Consider the following 16327-nt stretch of genomic DNA (forward strand, 5'->3'; position numbering starts at 1 on the left):
CAAGGAACGATCAAAGGGCTCCAGGAGGGTCACGGCAGGTGGGAGCGGGTCAGTTACAGGGGAATCAGAACAAGTTAGAGTGTGGGGATCCAGCCTGGGAAACTACATGGAATCTGGGGCAAGTCGAAGTGCAGGGGTCCTGACAGAGCAGCTGCAGAGGAGCTGAAGCAGGTAAGAGTGTGTGCAACCAGACCGAGCAGCTATAGGTTAGCTGAGGTGGATGAAGTCTGGGTGACCAGACCAAAATACAAAGAGGAGCAGGAGCTAGTGGGCTTATGAGGGTCCTGGATGGGTAGACACATGTGAGCTGAGACACATAGTAGTGGAGGATTCTAGCAGGCACAGGGAAAATGAGGCCTGTAGGAGTGTGGGGGACCTAGCTGAAAATACCACAGAGCTGGAGCTGACAGGTGTATAAGGTCCCAGGCTGAACATCTGCAGGGGAGCTGGGGCTAGTGGGGTGGTGGGAGACCAGGCTGAGCTACTGTAGAGGATCAGGGGTAGGTGAAAGTGTGGGGACCAGGCTGGGTAGCTACACAGGAGCTGGGGCTAGTAGGGTGGAGTGATGCAGCCAGAGCAGCTGCAGGAAAACTGAGGCCAGTGGAGGAGCAGGCAGAGCAGATCCAGGGGAGCTGAAACAGGCAATAATGAAGGATTCTAAGCTTAGCAGTCACAGGGAAACTGAGCCCTGTAGGAGTGTAGGGGACCTAGCTGAAAATACCACAGAGCTGGAGCTGACAGGTGTATAAGGTACCAAGCTGAGATGTGTCACAGAAGCTGGGCTAATGTGACTGTGAGAGACCAGGCTGAGCTGCTGTAGAGGATCTGGGGTAAGTGAAAATGTGGCGACCAGGCTGAGTAGCTACACAGGAGCTGGGGCTAGTAGTTGTGTGGGAGACCAAGCCAAGCAGCTTCAGGAAAACTGAGGCAGGTGGAGGAGCAGGCAGAGCAGCTGCAGGGGAAATGAGGCAGGTGGAGGAGCAGGGGTCCAGGCAGAGCAGACACGGGGGAGCTGAAACATGTAATAATGAAGGATTCTAGGCTTAGCAGGCACAGGGAAACTGAGTCCAGTGGGAGTGTGGGGGACCTAGCTGAAAACACCAGAGAGAGCTGGTGTATAAGGCACCAAGGTGAACAGCTGCATGGGAGCTGGGGCTAATGGGCCTGTGGGAGACCAGGCTGAGCTATTATAGAGGATCCGGGGTAGGGGAAAGTATGGGGCCCAGGCTGTGTAGCTACATGGGAGCTGGGGCTAGTAGGGGTATAATGATCCAGGCAGAGCAACTACAGGTAAACTGAGGCAGGTGGAAGTAGAGAGGTCCAGGCAGAGCAGCTACAGGTAAACTGAGGCAGGTGAAAGCATAGCTTTCCTCACAGAGCAGCTAGAGGGAAGCTGAGGCATGTGGAAGTGCAGGGTCCCAGGCAGAGCTGGCTGCAGGGAAACTGAGGCAGGTGAAAGCATAGCTGTCCTCACAGAGCAGCTAGAGGGAAGCTGAGGCATGTGGAAGTCCAGGGTCCCAGGCAGAGCTGGCTGCAGGGAAACTGAGGCAGACGGAAGTCCAGGGGTCCAGGAAGAGCAGCTGCAAGGATGCTGAGGCAGGTGGAGGAGCAGGGGTCCAGGGACAGGGGAACTGAAACATGTAATAATGAAGGATTCTAGGCTTAGCAGGCACAGGGAAACTGAGTCCGGTGGGAGTGTGGGGGTACGTAGCTGAAAATACCAGAGAGCTGGAACTGATCGTTGTATAAGGCACCAAGCTGAACAGCTGATGTGGAGCTGAGGCTAATGGGGCTATGGGAGACCAGGCTGAGCTATTATAGAGAATCCGGGGTAGGTGAAAGTGTGGGGACCAGGCTGGGTAGCTACACAGGAGCTGGGGCTAGTAGGGTGGAGTGATGCAGTCAGAGCAGCTGCAGGAAAACTGAGGCCAGTGGAGGAGCAGGCAGAGCAGATCCAGGGGAGCTAAAACAGGCAATATTGAGGGATTCTAAGCTTAGCAGTCACAGGGAAACTGAGCCCTGTAGGAGTGTAGGGGACCTAGCTGAAAATACCACAGAGCTGGAACTGACAGGTGTATAAGGTACCAAGCTGAGATGTGTCACAGAAGCTGGGCTAATGTGACTGTGAGAGACCAGGCTGAGCTGCTGTAGAGGATCTGAGGTAAGTGAAAATGTGGGGACCAGGCTGAGTAGCTACACGGGAGCTGGGGCTAGTAGTTGTGTGGGAGACCAAGCCAAGCAGCTTTAGGAAAACTGAGGCAGGTGGAGGAGCAGGCAGAGCAGCTGCAGGGGAAACGAGGCAGGTAGAGGAGCAGGGGTCCAGGCAGAGCAGACACGGGGGAGCTGAAACATGTAATAATGAAGGATTCTAAGCTTAGCAGGCACAGGGAAACTGAGTCCAGTGGGAGTGTGGGGGACCTAGCTGAAAACACCAGAGAGAGCTGGTGCATAAGGCACCAAGGTGAACAGCTGCATGGGAGCTGGGGCTAATGGGCCTGTGGGAGACCAGGCTGAGCTATTATAGAGGATCCGGGGTAGGGGAAAGTATGGGGACCAGGCTGTGTAGCTACACGGGAGCTGGGGCTAGTAGGGGTATAATGATCCAGGCAGAGCGGCTGCAGGAAACTGAGGCAGGTGAAAGCATAGCTGTCCTCACAGAGCAGCTAGAGGGAAGCTGAGGCATGTGGAAGTGCAGGGTCCCAGGCAGAGCTGGCTGCAGGGAAACTGAGGCAGGTGAAAGCATAGCTGTCCTCACAGAGCAGCTAGAGGGAAGCTGAGGCATGTGGAAGTGCAGGGTCCCAGGCAGAGCTGGCTGCAGGGAAACTGAGGCAGGTGAAAGCATAGCTGTCCTCACAGAGCAGCTAGAGGGAAACTGAGGCATGTGGAAGTGCAGGGTCCCAGGCAGAGCTGGCTGCAGGGAAACTGAGGCAGATGGAAGTCCAGGGGTCCAGGAAGAGCAGCTGCAAGGATGCTGAGGCAGGTGGAGGAGCAGGGGTCCAGGGACAGGGGAACTGAAACATGTAATAATGAAGGATTCTAGGCTTAGCAGGCACAGGGAAACTGAGTCCGGTGGGAGTGGCAGGGGGGGGCCTAGCTGAAAATACCAGAGAGCTGGAACTGATCGGTGTATAAGGCACCAAGCTGAACAGCTGATGTGGAGCTGAGGCTAATGGGGCTATGGGAGACCAGGCTGAGCTGCTGTAGACGATCTGCGGTAAGTGAAAATGTGGGGACCAGACTGAGTAGCTACACGGGAGCTGGGGCTAGTAGTTGTGTGGGACACCAAGCCAAGCAGCTTCAGGAAAACTGAGGCAGGTGGAGGAGCAGGCAGAGCAGATCCAGGGGAGCTGAAACAGGCAATAATGAAGGATTCTAAGCTTAGCAGGTACAGGGAAACTAGGCCCTATAGGAGTGTGGGGGACCTAGATGAAAATATCACAGAACTGGAACTGACAGGTGTATAAGGTACCAAGCTGAGATGTGTCACAGAAGCTGGGCTAATGTGACTGTGAGAGACCAGGCTGAGCTGCTGTAGAGGATCTGGGGTAAGTGAAAATGTGGCGACCAGGCTGAGTAGCTACACGGGAGCTGGGGCTAGTAGTTGTGTGGGAGACCAAGCCAAGCAGCTTTAGGAAAACTGAGGCAGGTGGAGGAGCAGGCAGAGCAGCTGCAGGGGAAATGAGGCAGGTAGAGGAGCAGGGGTCCAGGCAGAGCAGACACGGGGGAACTGAAACATGTAATAATGAAGGATTCTAAGCTTAGCAGGCACAGGGAAACTGAGTCCGGCGGGAGTGTGGGGGACCTAGCTGAAAACACCAGAGAGAGCTGGTGTATAAGGCACCAAGGTGAACAGCTGCATGGGAGCTGGGGCTAATGGGCCTGTGGGAGACCAGGCTGAGCTATTATAGAGGATCCGGGGTAGGGGAAAGTATGGGGACCAGGCTGTGTAGCTACACGGGAGCTGGGGCTAGTAGGGGTATAATGAACCAGGCAGAGCAGCTGCAGGTAAACTGAGGCAGGTGGAAGTAGAGAGGTCCAGGCAGAGCAGCTACAGGTAAACTGAGGCAGGTGAAAGCATAGCTTTCCTCACAGAGCAGCTAGAGGGAAGCTGAGGCATGTGGAAGTGCAGGGTCCCAGGCAGAGCTGGCTGCAGGGAAACTGAGGCAGATGGAAGTCCAGGGGTCCAGGAAGAGCAGCTGCAAGGATGCTGAGGCAGGTGGAGGAGCAGGGGTCCAGGGACAGGGGAACTGAAACATGTAATAATGAAGGATTCTAGGCTTAGCAGGCACAGGGAAACTGAGTCCGGTGGGAGTGTGGGGGACCTAGCTGAAAATACCAGAGAGCTGGAACTGATCGTTGTATAAGGCACCAAGCTGAACAGCTGATGTGGAGCTGAGGCTAATGGGGCTATGGGAGACCAGGCTGAGCTGCTGTAGAGGATCTGCGGTAAGTGAAAATGTGGGGACCAGACTGAGTAGCTACACGGGAGCTGGGGCTAGTAGTTGTGTGGGAGACCAAGCCAAGCAGCTTCAGGAAAACTGAGGCAGGTGGAGGAGCAGGCAGAGCAGCTGCAGGGGAAATGAGGCAGGTAGAGGAGCAGGGGTCCAGGCAGAGCAGACACGGGGGAGCTGAAACATGTAATAATGAAGGATTCTAGGCTTAGCAGGCACAGGGAAACTGAGTCCGGTGGGAGTGTGGGGGACCTAGCTGAAAACACCAGAGAGAGCTGGTGCATAAGGCACCAAGGTGAACAGCTGCATGGGAGCTGGGGTTAATGGGTCTGTGGGAGACCAGGCTGAGCTACTATAGAGGATCCGGGGTAGGGGAAAGTATGGGGACCAGGCTGTGTAGCTACACGGGAGCTGGGGCTAGTAGGGGTGTAATGATCCAGGCAGAGCAGCTGCAGGAAACTGAGGCAGGTGGAAGTAGAGAGGTCCAGGCAGAGCAGCTACAGGTAAACTGAGGCAGGTGAAAGCATAGCTGTCCTCACAGAGCAGCTAGAGGGAAGCTGAGGCATGTGGAAATGCAGAGTCCCAGGCAGAGCTAGCTGCAGGGAAACTGAGGCAGACAGAAGTCCAGGGGTCCAGGAAGAGCAGCTGCAAGGATGCTGAGGCAGGTGGAGGAGCAGGGGTCCAGGGACAGGGGAACTGAAACATGTAATAATGAAGGATTCTAGGCTTAGCAGGCACAGGGAAACTGAGTCCGGTGGGAGTGTGGGGGACCTAGCTGAAAATACCAGAGAGCTGGAACTGATCGTTGTATAAGGCACCAAGCTGAACAGCTGATGTGGAGCTGAGGCTAATGGGGCTATGGGAGACCAGGCTGACCTGCTGTAGAGGATCCAGGGTAGGGGAAAGTGTGGGGGCCAGACTGAGCAGCTACAGGAGCCCAGGTAGATGAGAGTTCTAGGACAGAGAAATATCCGCATCATAGTTTATAGGAAACCATACTGAGCACCCACAGTGTAGCTAAGGTAGGTGAGGGTGTGGGGAACATGGTTGAGCAGCTACTGGGGAGCTGGGGCAGATTGGAGTATAGGAGGTTCTGGCTGAATAGGAGAAGGGGAACCAGGTGTGTCGGAGAGTTTGGGAACAAGCTGAGCAGCATTCCAGACAGCCCTGCAGGGCCAGTACACTGCCATGAGCTCCATTAGCTACCTGAGAGATGACTCTGGTACCAGGGCAGGGGGTTGAGGGACTAGGTTGAGTTGAAATGGTAGGCATAGTGGGACCAGTGACAGAGGGGGAAGTTACAGGTAACTTATTTCCATGCTGGGAGTGAGAAGAGACTAGGAGGGGTAAGGAGGCAGGGTCATGGCTGGGGCTGACCCAGCTGTCTGCTCTGATGGCAGTGAAGGGCCTGAGACCATTCTGTCTGGTGAAACCAGGGCCACTAACCCAACAGAACACAGGGGGCCTGGCGGAGAAAGGATGCTTCTGGAGCCGCGATCAGTAGAAGAGTGTGAGGCCCACAGAGCCCAGGAGATCATATGAGAGGAAGTGGAGCTCTGCAGGGGAGTGTCCATGGGGAGCAGTAGGTGCCAGGGGGCTCTGGAAGCAAGCACAGTGCCAGGAGAGATCGGGGCTGGGGGAAGGCAGCCCCAAGACCCAAGGGACAGAATGGAGGTAAGAGGCAGATAAGAAAGCATGCCGGGTCCAACAGGGGCAACCTGAGATAAGCAGGACAGAGGAGACCCTGGACCCTAGTAAAAAAGCTGAGCTGATGCAGTCATCGAGACTAGCCAGAGGTGAAGAGAGAACCAGTCCTGGGTGGGGGGTCACAAAGGGGCTGTAGCTGAGCAAGGACACAGACAGGGAGAGGTGTAGGTCTGACAGGGCCAAGTGGGCTACACAAACTGCAACTCTACTAAGGGGTTCTAGTCAGGCGTCCAAGCCATGACCCTGGGAGATTGTGAAAACACAAGCAGGGACATGAGATCTATCCCGACAACACAGGGTACACAGGGTGAACCCACAGGAGGAGGGGGTGGTGAGGGTTAGGGCCTGAGCAGAGGATGTCACAGCTCAGATGCAGGGGAGACCAGTACAGCCCTGGGGATAAAGGAAGAAAACAAGGCATGGAGGGGGCAGAGACGGAAAGGCGCTGGCCAGCTCCATGAAGAATTCAAGGGCCCAGAGGTCCTGGAGAAGGAATGGGACGTCTCTAGGGGCTGGAAACACAAGCACCAGGGGAAAGGGGCAAACATAGGGCGGTGGGAAGAACAAGGCTGCAAGAGGAGACAGGAAGCCAACTGTGTTCGCTGAGGTGACTGAACAGCAGTGAGGTACTGAGGTGGTGAACAGTCAGGGCAGGACAGCCCAGAGCTGCCCACACTGAGGTCATGCAAAGAGGGGCTGTTGGTGGTGACCCTTAAGAGCTGGGAGAACGATCTGAGGAGGGCTACAGTACAAAGCAGTGGCCAAGAGCTCATATTTAGAGCCTAGGCTGACCTACAAGGCGTAGGTCTGGTGAAAATCCTAAAGGGCTGTGTACGGTCAGGATGTGGATCCAGACCCTAGAGTAGAGAGTGCTGAACCTACTTAGCTCAATGCCAACTAGAAAAGATGCACCCTGCAAAGCTGAGCTAAGGCAGAGTTCTGGGCATGGGAGAGGTCAGGGGACCTAAGGATGGGGCCACCAGTCAACCACCAACAGGTCAAGGCAGGAAGGAGCCAGAAGCTGAGGAGATTGCAATATCCAACAAGGCCGTGCAGGCAATGCTAAAAAAAAAAAGGGGGGGGGGGGGAGTGCAGGCTGCAGGGTTGTGCCTGCATCAGGACACTCATTCCGTGCTGGCCTGATTGTGTACAGCCACATGGCCCAGGCATAAGAAGCCAAAGAATGGGACACATCATCCCACACTGCTGTGGCAGTGTCCTGAAAGTGTACTAGGTATGAGACTGGCCTCAAAGGGCCTCGGGCCTGACCTAACCAGGTGATCCTGCCACTGCCTAGCCCAACGGTTACTCCATGTAGAAAGCTAAGGCCTGGGCAGGGCTGAAGACAGAAGCCTTCTAAAATCCTGGGTCCAGCCATATCTAACAGCATAATCATACATAACGCTTTCCTCGCAGCTGAAACAACAGCCCCACATGTCTACCCGCTGGCCCCTGGCCATGATGGCATGACTGGCTCCACGGTCACCCTGGGATGCCTGGTCAAGGGCTATTTCCCTGAGCCAGCAACCGTAACCTGGAACTCCGGAGCTCTGACCAGCGGTGTGCACATCTTCCCATCCGTCCTGCAGTCTGGCCTCTACTCTCTCAGCAGCTCAGTGACTGTACCTTCCAGCACCTGGCCCAGCAAGCCAGTCACCTGCAACGTAGACCACCCGGCCAGCAGCACCAAGGTGGACAAGCCAATTGGTGAGAGGACAGCCAGGGGAGGAGTGGGTTCACTAGAGATGAGGCTTAAGCCCTGACACCCAGAGACAGACTCCGGTGTCAGCCTGCCAGAGCTCACACCCAGGAGCTGCCTGGCCTGAGTCCATCTCAGTGCCTTCTCAACTCCAGACCCCAGTAACACAGCCTTCTCTCTGCAGTGCCCCAAGGAAGCGGTTGCAAGCCATGCATATGTACAGGTAAGCCCATAGACCTTTCACCTCAGCCCCCATATGCAACAAACATCCCACGTAAGCTGTATCGGAGGGTGGCCCGAGTATTGACCTGTTTCCATCTTCGTTCCTCATTACAGTACCAGAAGTATCATCTGTGTTCATCTTCCCCCCAAAGCCCAAGGACGTGCTCACCATCTCTCTGACTCCCAAAGTCACATGTGTTGTGGTGGACATTAGCCAAGACGATCCCGAGGTCCAGATCAGCTGGTTTGTGGATGACGTGCAAGTGAACACAGCTCAGACCCAACCCCGGGAGGAGCAGTTCAACAGCACCTTCCGTGTAGTCAGTGTCCTCCCCATCCAGCACCAGGACTGGCTGAATGGCAAGAAGTTCAAATGCAGGGTCAGCAGTGCAGCGTTCGCCTCCCCCATCGAGAAAACCATCTCCAAAAGCACAGGTGGGAGTTGCAGCATGGGGGATTGCAGTTGATGCGAAAGGCTGTAGAGCTTGGCATAAATACACCTCTGCCCTGTCGGTGACCTCTGTGCTGACCACTCTCTGTGTCCCATAGGACAACCCCGGGTTCCACAGGTGTACGTCTTACCCCCACCCAAGGAGCAGATGGCCAGGGATGCCGTCGATGTTACCTGCATGACAACGGGCTTCTACCCTGGAGAAATCCATGTGGAGTGGCTGAGGAACGGGGAGACAGAGAGGAACTTCAAGAACACGGAGCCTGTTTTGGACACCGACGAGACTTACTTCGTCTACAGCAAGCTCAATGTGAAGAAGAGCGATTGGGAGAAGGGAGAGAGTGTCACCTGTTCTGTGCTTCACGAGGCCCTGCCCAACCACCACACGGAGAAGAGTATCTCCCACTCTCCTGGTAAATGAGCCCAGTGTCCTGTGAGCCCTCTGGTCCTAAGGGACTCTGACACCTACCTCCACCCCTTCCCTGTGTAAATAAAGCACCCAGCACTGCCCTGGGACCCTGCAAACATGTCCTGGTTCTTTCTGAAATAGAGTCTAGCTAGGCCATGGGCTGTGAGGTCTCCAGGCTTTGAGGCCTGAGCTGTGACTAGGGAAAAATCAGGGGCCTGGACTCTCAGACCCAGCACTCTGTGATCTGCCTGGCCTGAAAGCAATTGACCCTGCACTGCAAAGTAGGGGCTTATCATTAGGCAGCCCCTCTCACTTACCAGCCCTCCAATAGCCCTTCATCTTCTCTGGGCACAAAGATGTGCCTAAGAAACCCCCAAAGAAAGGAGCACACAAACTCCCTCTCCCTTGGTTTTACCCTTCTTCCTGCCCAAGGATCTCTCTGAGTACACTGAAAAGACACATGTGGTCATAAGCTTGCAGACAGACCCTCCTCTCAATCCAGGAAGCTTTCCAGGGCCTACGCCTATGCCACATGGTGAGGATGCATGTAGTCCTCACTGCCCATGAGAGTGATGCCGAGCCCAGTCTCATTAGAACACATCTGATTAGCAACAACACCCAGCCCACAAGGCCCATGTGTACACAGCACATATGCGCGCGCGCACACACACACACACACACACACACACACACACACACACACGAGCACGCACACACACACATACACATGCACATACACACACGCGCACACACACACACACACACACACGTGCACACACACTGGGACCTCACACTGTACCCTGCACAGTTCTCAAAATAAAAGGGCACCAGGTCTACTCACAAGTCCCTCCTCATCCACAAGTGGGTCGCCTGAGTCATATACATTTCTCTGCCAAGGATGCCAACAACCTTCTTCCTACACACATATGTCCCCTCAGGCCAGTGCTCCTACCTTACGAAGCTGACACTACTCCAAAGCTCTATAACTCAGTTCACCTCCTACTGCAGACCTGAAGTCCAGGCATCATGGGGCACAGGCTGTGACCTCAGGGCTTGGGAACCAGAGGATAGACAAGCTACATAGCCACTACCCACAGGTGTCACCTGCCCTGACTTAGCCAGTCCCAGAAATGAGGATGGAGCAAACAGAATGAGCTTCTGCACAGCCCACGCCACCATCAATATATCTGGCATAGCCCATGGACAAAACCAGAGCCCTTCTGGGAACTGAGGTTTCTGGTTAGAGAGAGCAGGACAGAGAGATAGCCGGGTGGCCGGAGAGAGATGGGGGAGTGGAGAGTCTGCTGGCCCAGCCCAGCAGACACTTTCTCCTGGGCCTCCAAGCAGCCCCACCTGCCACACAGCGAATTGTTCTAGCCCCACCTTGTTGGGACAAACACTGACTGCCCGCCCCTCTCTGTCCAGACGTGGAACTGGATGAGATCTGTGCTGAGGCCCAGGATGGGGAGCTGGACGGGCTCTGGACGACCATCACCATCTTCATCACCCTCTTCCTGCTCAGCGTGTGCTACAGCGCCACGGTCACACTCTTCAAGGTCAGCCTCACTGTCGCCACAGTGTCCACACTGTCCTCACACTGCATCCAGTCTGTCACCAAGCTCTCCTCACACTGTTCCATGTTGTCTCCTGCTTTCCTCACACCGTTCCCCACACTCTCCCGTGCATGCCCTGTGCCCCGCACTGTCCCATGGAATCCCATCCCATCCCTATACTGCCCTCCTGCAGCCCCACACCGGCCCTCCCTGCTCCCTGCTATGCTGCCCCATGCTCTTCTCATGATGTCTCTACTGTCCCATTTCTGCCTGTACGTGTCCCCCAAACTGTCCCCACTTTGTTCAGATGCTGCCCCACATACTGAACCCTGCTGCCCTGTAATGATCCTTTATGGTCCCTAACTCTATCTCTACACCATTTCTACACTGTCCCCAGAATTCCCTTGCTGTTCCTACACTGTCCTGTGCCATCTCCCATGGCGTCCCAGGGTGGCTACCATTCTGTACCTCATGCCATCCCTACACTTACCTATGATGTCTAACATACCCCTCCCCCAATGGTATAGCTGGTTGTTCCATGATGTTCTCACCTTAGGGCCCGTTCTGCCCTTCTGCCACACTCTTTCCTCACACTATCCTTGTGACGTGTCCACTTCAGTCTCACACTGTCCCCTGTCATATCCTTAGCCTGGCTTCATGCTGTCCAACAATCTATCCCACACTATTTTCACATTTGATTCCTCTATGGTCCCCATAGAGGCTGGAGAGGTGCTCTGGGAATATGGACCCTGCCTCGCTTACCTGCCAGTCTAGAGGGGACTTGGGGGGCGGGGGAGGGCCCTTGATTTACCCACAGGACACAGTGCAGGCTGGATCCTTTCTTGCCCTCCCTGCCCCCACAGGTGAAGTGGATCTTCTCCTCAGTGGTGGGGCTGAAGCAGACACTGGCTCCTGACTACAAGAACATGATTGGCCAAGGACCTTAGGCCACCTCCTATAATGGGCAGCAGGGTTTCCCAGGCCCTGAAGGACCCTGTCCAATATGCCAACCAGCCTGACTCGGGTCACACTGTCCACTCACTTCTCTGCCTTCTGACCCTGAGACCCAATCACGCTCAACTCTCCCCTCTTTGGAGGATCGTGTGGATGTTAGATTCTGCCCAGGCCACAGTCACCAAGACCTAAAACACCACCACAGCAGCCACCAAGACACTGGGGAGGGACAGAATGCCCACCATTTCCTCAACAGTGTGTCCAAAGTGAAGAAGACAAGTGTCCACATCGCCTGTGTCCAGTTGGGAAGTGACCAACCTTGAAGACAGCCCTTCCCACTTCACCCTCTAAAACACAGAGATAATGACAGAAGAGGCAGTCTTCACATCCCTAAGAATAGACATCGCTCAACCAGGCCAGAGGGACCAGGGCAACCATGGCCCAACTGACTGAACTTCTTCCAGTGGCTTTCACATCACTCATGTCCAGCCAGGTTCCATCTTACCATGATCCCTGGGATAAGGAAAAGGGAAAGGCCTGTTTCTCAGGGTCTTAGGACAGAACCTTCCATAGATTGAGCTCTTTCTTTTTGGGATCTTTCTTTTGACTGCTGGTTCAATATACTGGATTCTCAGACAAAAAAGCAAATTCACAGACAACCCTGACACCACAACATTGAGGTCCAGATGCCACCACCACCCAGGATGTCTCAACTACACTATGGGAACATAACAGAGGAGGGTCTGGGCTTCATGGCTTCTGTGTGCCCTGGAAGATGCAAGTGTAGAGACCTAGTAGGGCAGGGTGACCAGCAGGGATCTCCTCTCAGGGGCAGAACCTAATGAGCAGGTTCCATTCAGGCCAGAAGAAGGAAGATGAAGAGCAATAGAGATGGAAGGACACTGGAAAGAGCCAGGGGACAGCACGCTCATCCTCCAGACCTGACATCTCCACAGCACACTTACAGCATCTAAGCTACGGCAGAAGCCCAAGGAACTAGCCATGACTTTTAAGACCAGGCCCCCTCTGGGTAGAGGAGGTCTACTGCAGAGGTCCAATACCTTTCTCTCCATCATTTCTCAGCCAATGAGAAGTCTCCAGACAGGAAGAAAAGGGGAAACAGGAAGGAAAAGTGGGCACCTGCACTTCAGTGACTTGCAGGAAGTCTTCTTTGGCTTCTTCTAATGTCCTAAAGATCACTTGATGCCTTTAAGGTCTCTCTCTGCTTGTTGTTTTGTTTGTTTTTGTTTTTGTTTTTGTTTTTGTTTTTGACAATAAAACCTTTTTTCAAATATCCTACAACCACTGTGGTTTTTTTTGAGAGGACTGGCCCTGGCTTTCAGGAACATGGCACAGTTAAGCAGACCAGTGAGCTATCCAGGTCATTCTACTGCTCTCTTTGTCTTGTGTCCTTCCAGTCCTCCCCTACTGGGCCCTTCGCTGCTGGGCTCCAGCTCTGTCACCCTGCACCACATTGGTCCTCAGGTTTTCCTCACCACAGGCAGTTTTCCCCCAGATGGAGGCTGCCCTGAGGCCCAAGGTGGCCCCCAGCCTGGCCAGGCAAAGCCTCCCAAACCAGCCACACCAGCCGACAAGCATGTGCCTCCCGTTCACCTCGGGCCGCTGTGGAAAGGGGCACGGATCCAGCTGCCTCCACAGCTGAGGGTTATCAGTCTCCAGCTGTGTTAGGAAAGTTCCAGATTGTGTGCTGGCAGGTCAGGGTGGGTTCTCAGCAAGGCTCTTCTTCCTTGGTAGCCACCTTCTCTTCCATGTGACCTCACACACTCTCCTTCTGTGTGTGTCTGTACCCTGATCTCTGCTCATGAGTGCACAGTCAGGCTGGAGGAGGGACACCCTGGCCTGCATTATAACTTGCCCACTTATGACCCTGTCTGCAATATTAGCCACAGTCTGAGGTCATGGTGCCTTACATGTCAATTGGTGGGTCTGCTGGGGTCAGAATTTAGCCAAGAAACACTTTCTTCACAGTCTCCAAAAGTTCATATCTTTCCTACATACAATGTCACCCATGACAACATCCCAGAGTCTCACCCGTCCAGCATTTAGCTTTGTCCCTAGTTTCCTCCAAATGTCTGCTGCTTGGGTATGAGTGAGAGGTGGGTGAGATTCGTTAAGGGTCAAATTCAGGCTATACAGGCCATACCTGTCAGGAAGGGAGGTTAAGGCAGTAGGCGCAAGGCAGACATTTATATCAGGATAATCTGAGCAGATGCTGAGGTTCAAAGTAGGATTATAGGCCAATTACTTGCTCTAGAGAAAATAGATTGCAATTCTCTCACACTAGCTCAGTGATAACAGTATATCTACAGGAAAGTGAAGGAATGGGAAACAGGAAATACTCCAGACTCAGGGAAGAGAAGGACTACACAGGGGCTTTCCCAAGTCTCCTCATGCTTGGCGTGTCTGTGTCCTACCATGGATGGATTCTGTCTTCCCATGGATTTCAGGAGGCATTGGCTCCACAGCCTGAGAACAGCACTGTTGATGGATATCTGGGGCCCAGAAAAAATGATTATGTCATGTCGCAGTCTTAAAGAGAGAAGATACAAGGTCAAAAGCCTCCTGAGCAGACAGCCCAAGAGTGGGAGCCAGGTGCCGGCTTGGCAGTAAGTTCTCAGATGGAGTTTAGACGCCTTAAGGCATCCTAGACTGTTAAAGGCATCTCCGTCTATAGAACCTGTAGTGGTGGCTACACGATGGAGCTTCGAAGGGCTGGACTGGTCAGGAGAGGATGCTGTCGGCACAGCTACAGTGGGCTCCAAACTAGCCAGTGCCATTGCAGCTTCTGGTGTTAGGAAAGACATGTTTTACCTGGGACTGGGGATCAGCAGTGGTGTTGCTGCTATGGAAGCCATAGGGAGATGGACAGAGAAGGCACTGAGTTTAAGGTTCATGCAAAATTGCTACTTGGAGCCTGGTGCTTGGCGGAGCCTTCTGGGCAGCTGGTTCTAAGCCAGGCGCTCAGGACATAGACTCGAGATTAGAGCAATGGAACTTAGAGCACAAAGAGGGCAACTCTGTCCTAACCAAGAGGAAAGCTATTTAATCCTCCACAAACTATCTGCTTAGTATACGGCCAAACTTCCCTCCCTGCAAAGTGAGAGAGACAGGGACGGATGGATGGACAGAAGGACAGACAGACAGACAGACACACATACATACACATACACACACAAACACACACACATACACACGTATACACACATACACACACACATACACACACATATACACATACACACATACACACACATGCACACACATATACACATACACACATACACACACATATACACATACACACATACACACACATACACACTCACATACACACACATATACACATACACACACATATGCACACATACACACACAAACACACACACATACACACGTACACACACATATGCACACACATACACACATACACACACATACGCACACACATATACACACATACGTACATACACACAGACACACACAAATAATTTTTTAAGGATTGCATCTCCTATCTTTCTGCAGGCACCTGTCTGTGACACTGAATGTGTTCCTGCTCCTATCCTTGCCAAACAACACTTTTCCCACGTCTTTCCACTCCACGTTCCACTTCAGTGTAATTCTGGCTCTGAGATTTGAGTCAGGACTATGTCACAGCCTTAGTGTGATGCTGACTTGGAATTTCCTTTACCAAATAAATTATTACATTACTCCTGAATATAGCCAGATGCTTTCCCAGAATATTACACAGGTCTCCCAGCCACAATTGATGGAATCTTGTCCCCCTCAAAACCTCACAAGCTGGACTCTTGCTGTATGCAGCCCTTTCTGATGTTGTTTGCACTGGGGTTTCTCTTCCTGTGGCATCCACGTAAGGTATCCCTAAAGATGTCCCATCCTTTCCTCTGCTCGCAAGTCTGTCCATCTCAGTTCTTACATCCCTTGATTAAGTACACTCTCATAAAGTTCTAATTTACAACCAGAGAATACGTTCGTTTACCATAGTTCCCTCTGTTCTGATTATTGATGCTATTGGTCCCCAAGTTGTGTTTACAATGACACAAATTACAATGACAAGAAAAATCATCTTTTTCTTTCTTCCCCCCACCCCAAATGTTCCCTGTGTATATGTGAGTGTTTATCTGTGTGTTTGTGTGTCTGCATGTCTGTGTACTAGTATGTCTGTGTCTCTGTGTGTTTGTGTGCATGTGTGTGTTCATGTGCACATGTCTGTGTGTGCATGTCTGCACATGTGCATATCTGTGTGCCCCTGTGTGTGCTTGTCTGTGTGTGTGTGTTGTGTTTGTCTCTATGTGTATGTGTGTGTGCATGTGTGTATGTGTCTGTGGGTATGCCTGTCTGTGTGCCACTGTGTGTGCTTGTCTGCGTGTGTGTCTATATGGATGTGTATGTGTCTGTGTATGTGTTTGTCTCTGTGTGTCAGTGTGTATATGTGTCTGTGTGTGTATGTATGTGTGTCTATGTGCATTTGTGTGTGTCTGTGTGTCAGTGTGTATGTGTCTGTGTGTTTATGTGCCAGTGTGTGTCTGTGTCTGTGTGCATGTATGTGTGTGTGCATGTGTGTGGCACATGTGTACAGGTGCCTGTGAAGGTCAGAAAGGACATCTGATGCCCTGAATGTAGAGTTACAGTATGTGAACCACCTGGCCAGGCCTTCTGCAGGAGCAGCATGTGCCCTTAACTGTTCAGCCTTCTCCTCAGCACCCCAGTGTTTGAGGCCTTTCCTGTCGTGTAGAGTAAGCCCAGCCAGTACATCCTCAGCACAGGCGTCACCGACATTACACCGAAGGCACTGCAGCTGGAGAATTAGAGGACTGGGCACTGAGACCTGGCTGATGCTCC

The 16327-nt window shown here is 53.1% G+C and overlaps 2 gene segments (V, D, J or C); both read left to right on the top strand.

The window, feature by feature from the left end:
• The window catches only part of LOC311603962 (Ig gamma-1 chain C region secreted form-like), a 615341-nt gene extending 606286 nt beyond the window's left edge, over positions 1-9055 (top strand). Inside the window, exons 4-7 of the C gene segment in view lie at positions 7575-7865; positions 8042-8080; positions 8194-8514; positions 8629-9055.
• Positions 1-16327, top strand: part of LOC311603963 (Ig gamma-2A chain C region, A allele-like) — a 100620-nt gene that overhangs the window by 69666 nt on the left and 14627 nt on the right.

The sequence above is a fragment of the Acomys minous genome (genome assembly GCF_964271855.1).
Source record: "Acomys minous genome assembly, chromosome: 8".
Lineage (NCBI taxonomy): Eukaryota > Metazoa > Chordata > Mammalia > Rodentia > Muridae > Acomys > Acomys minous.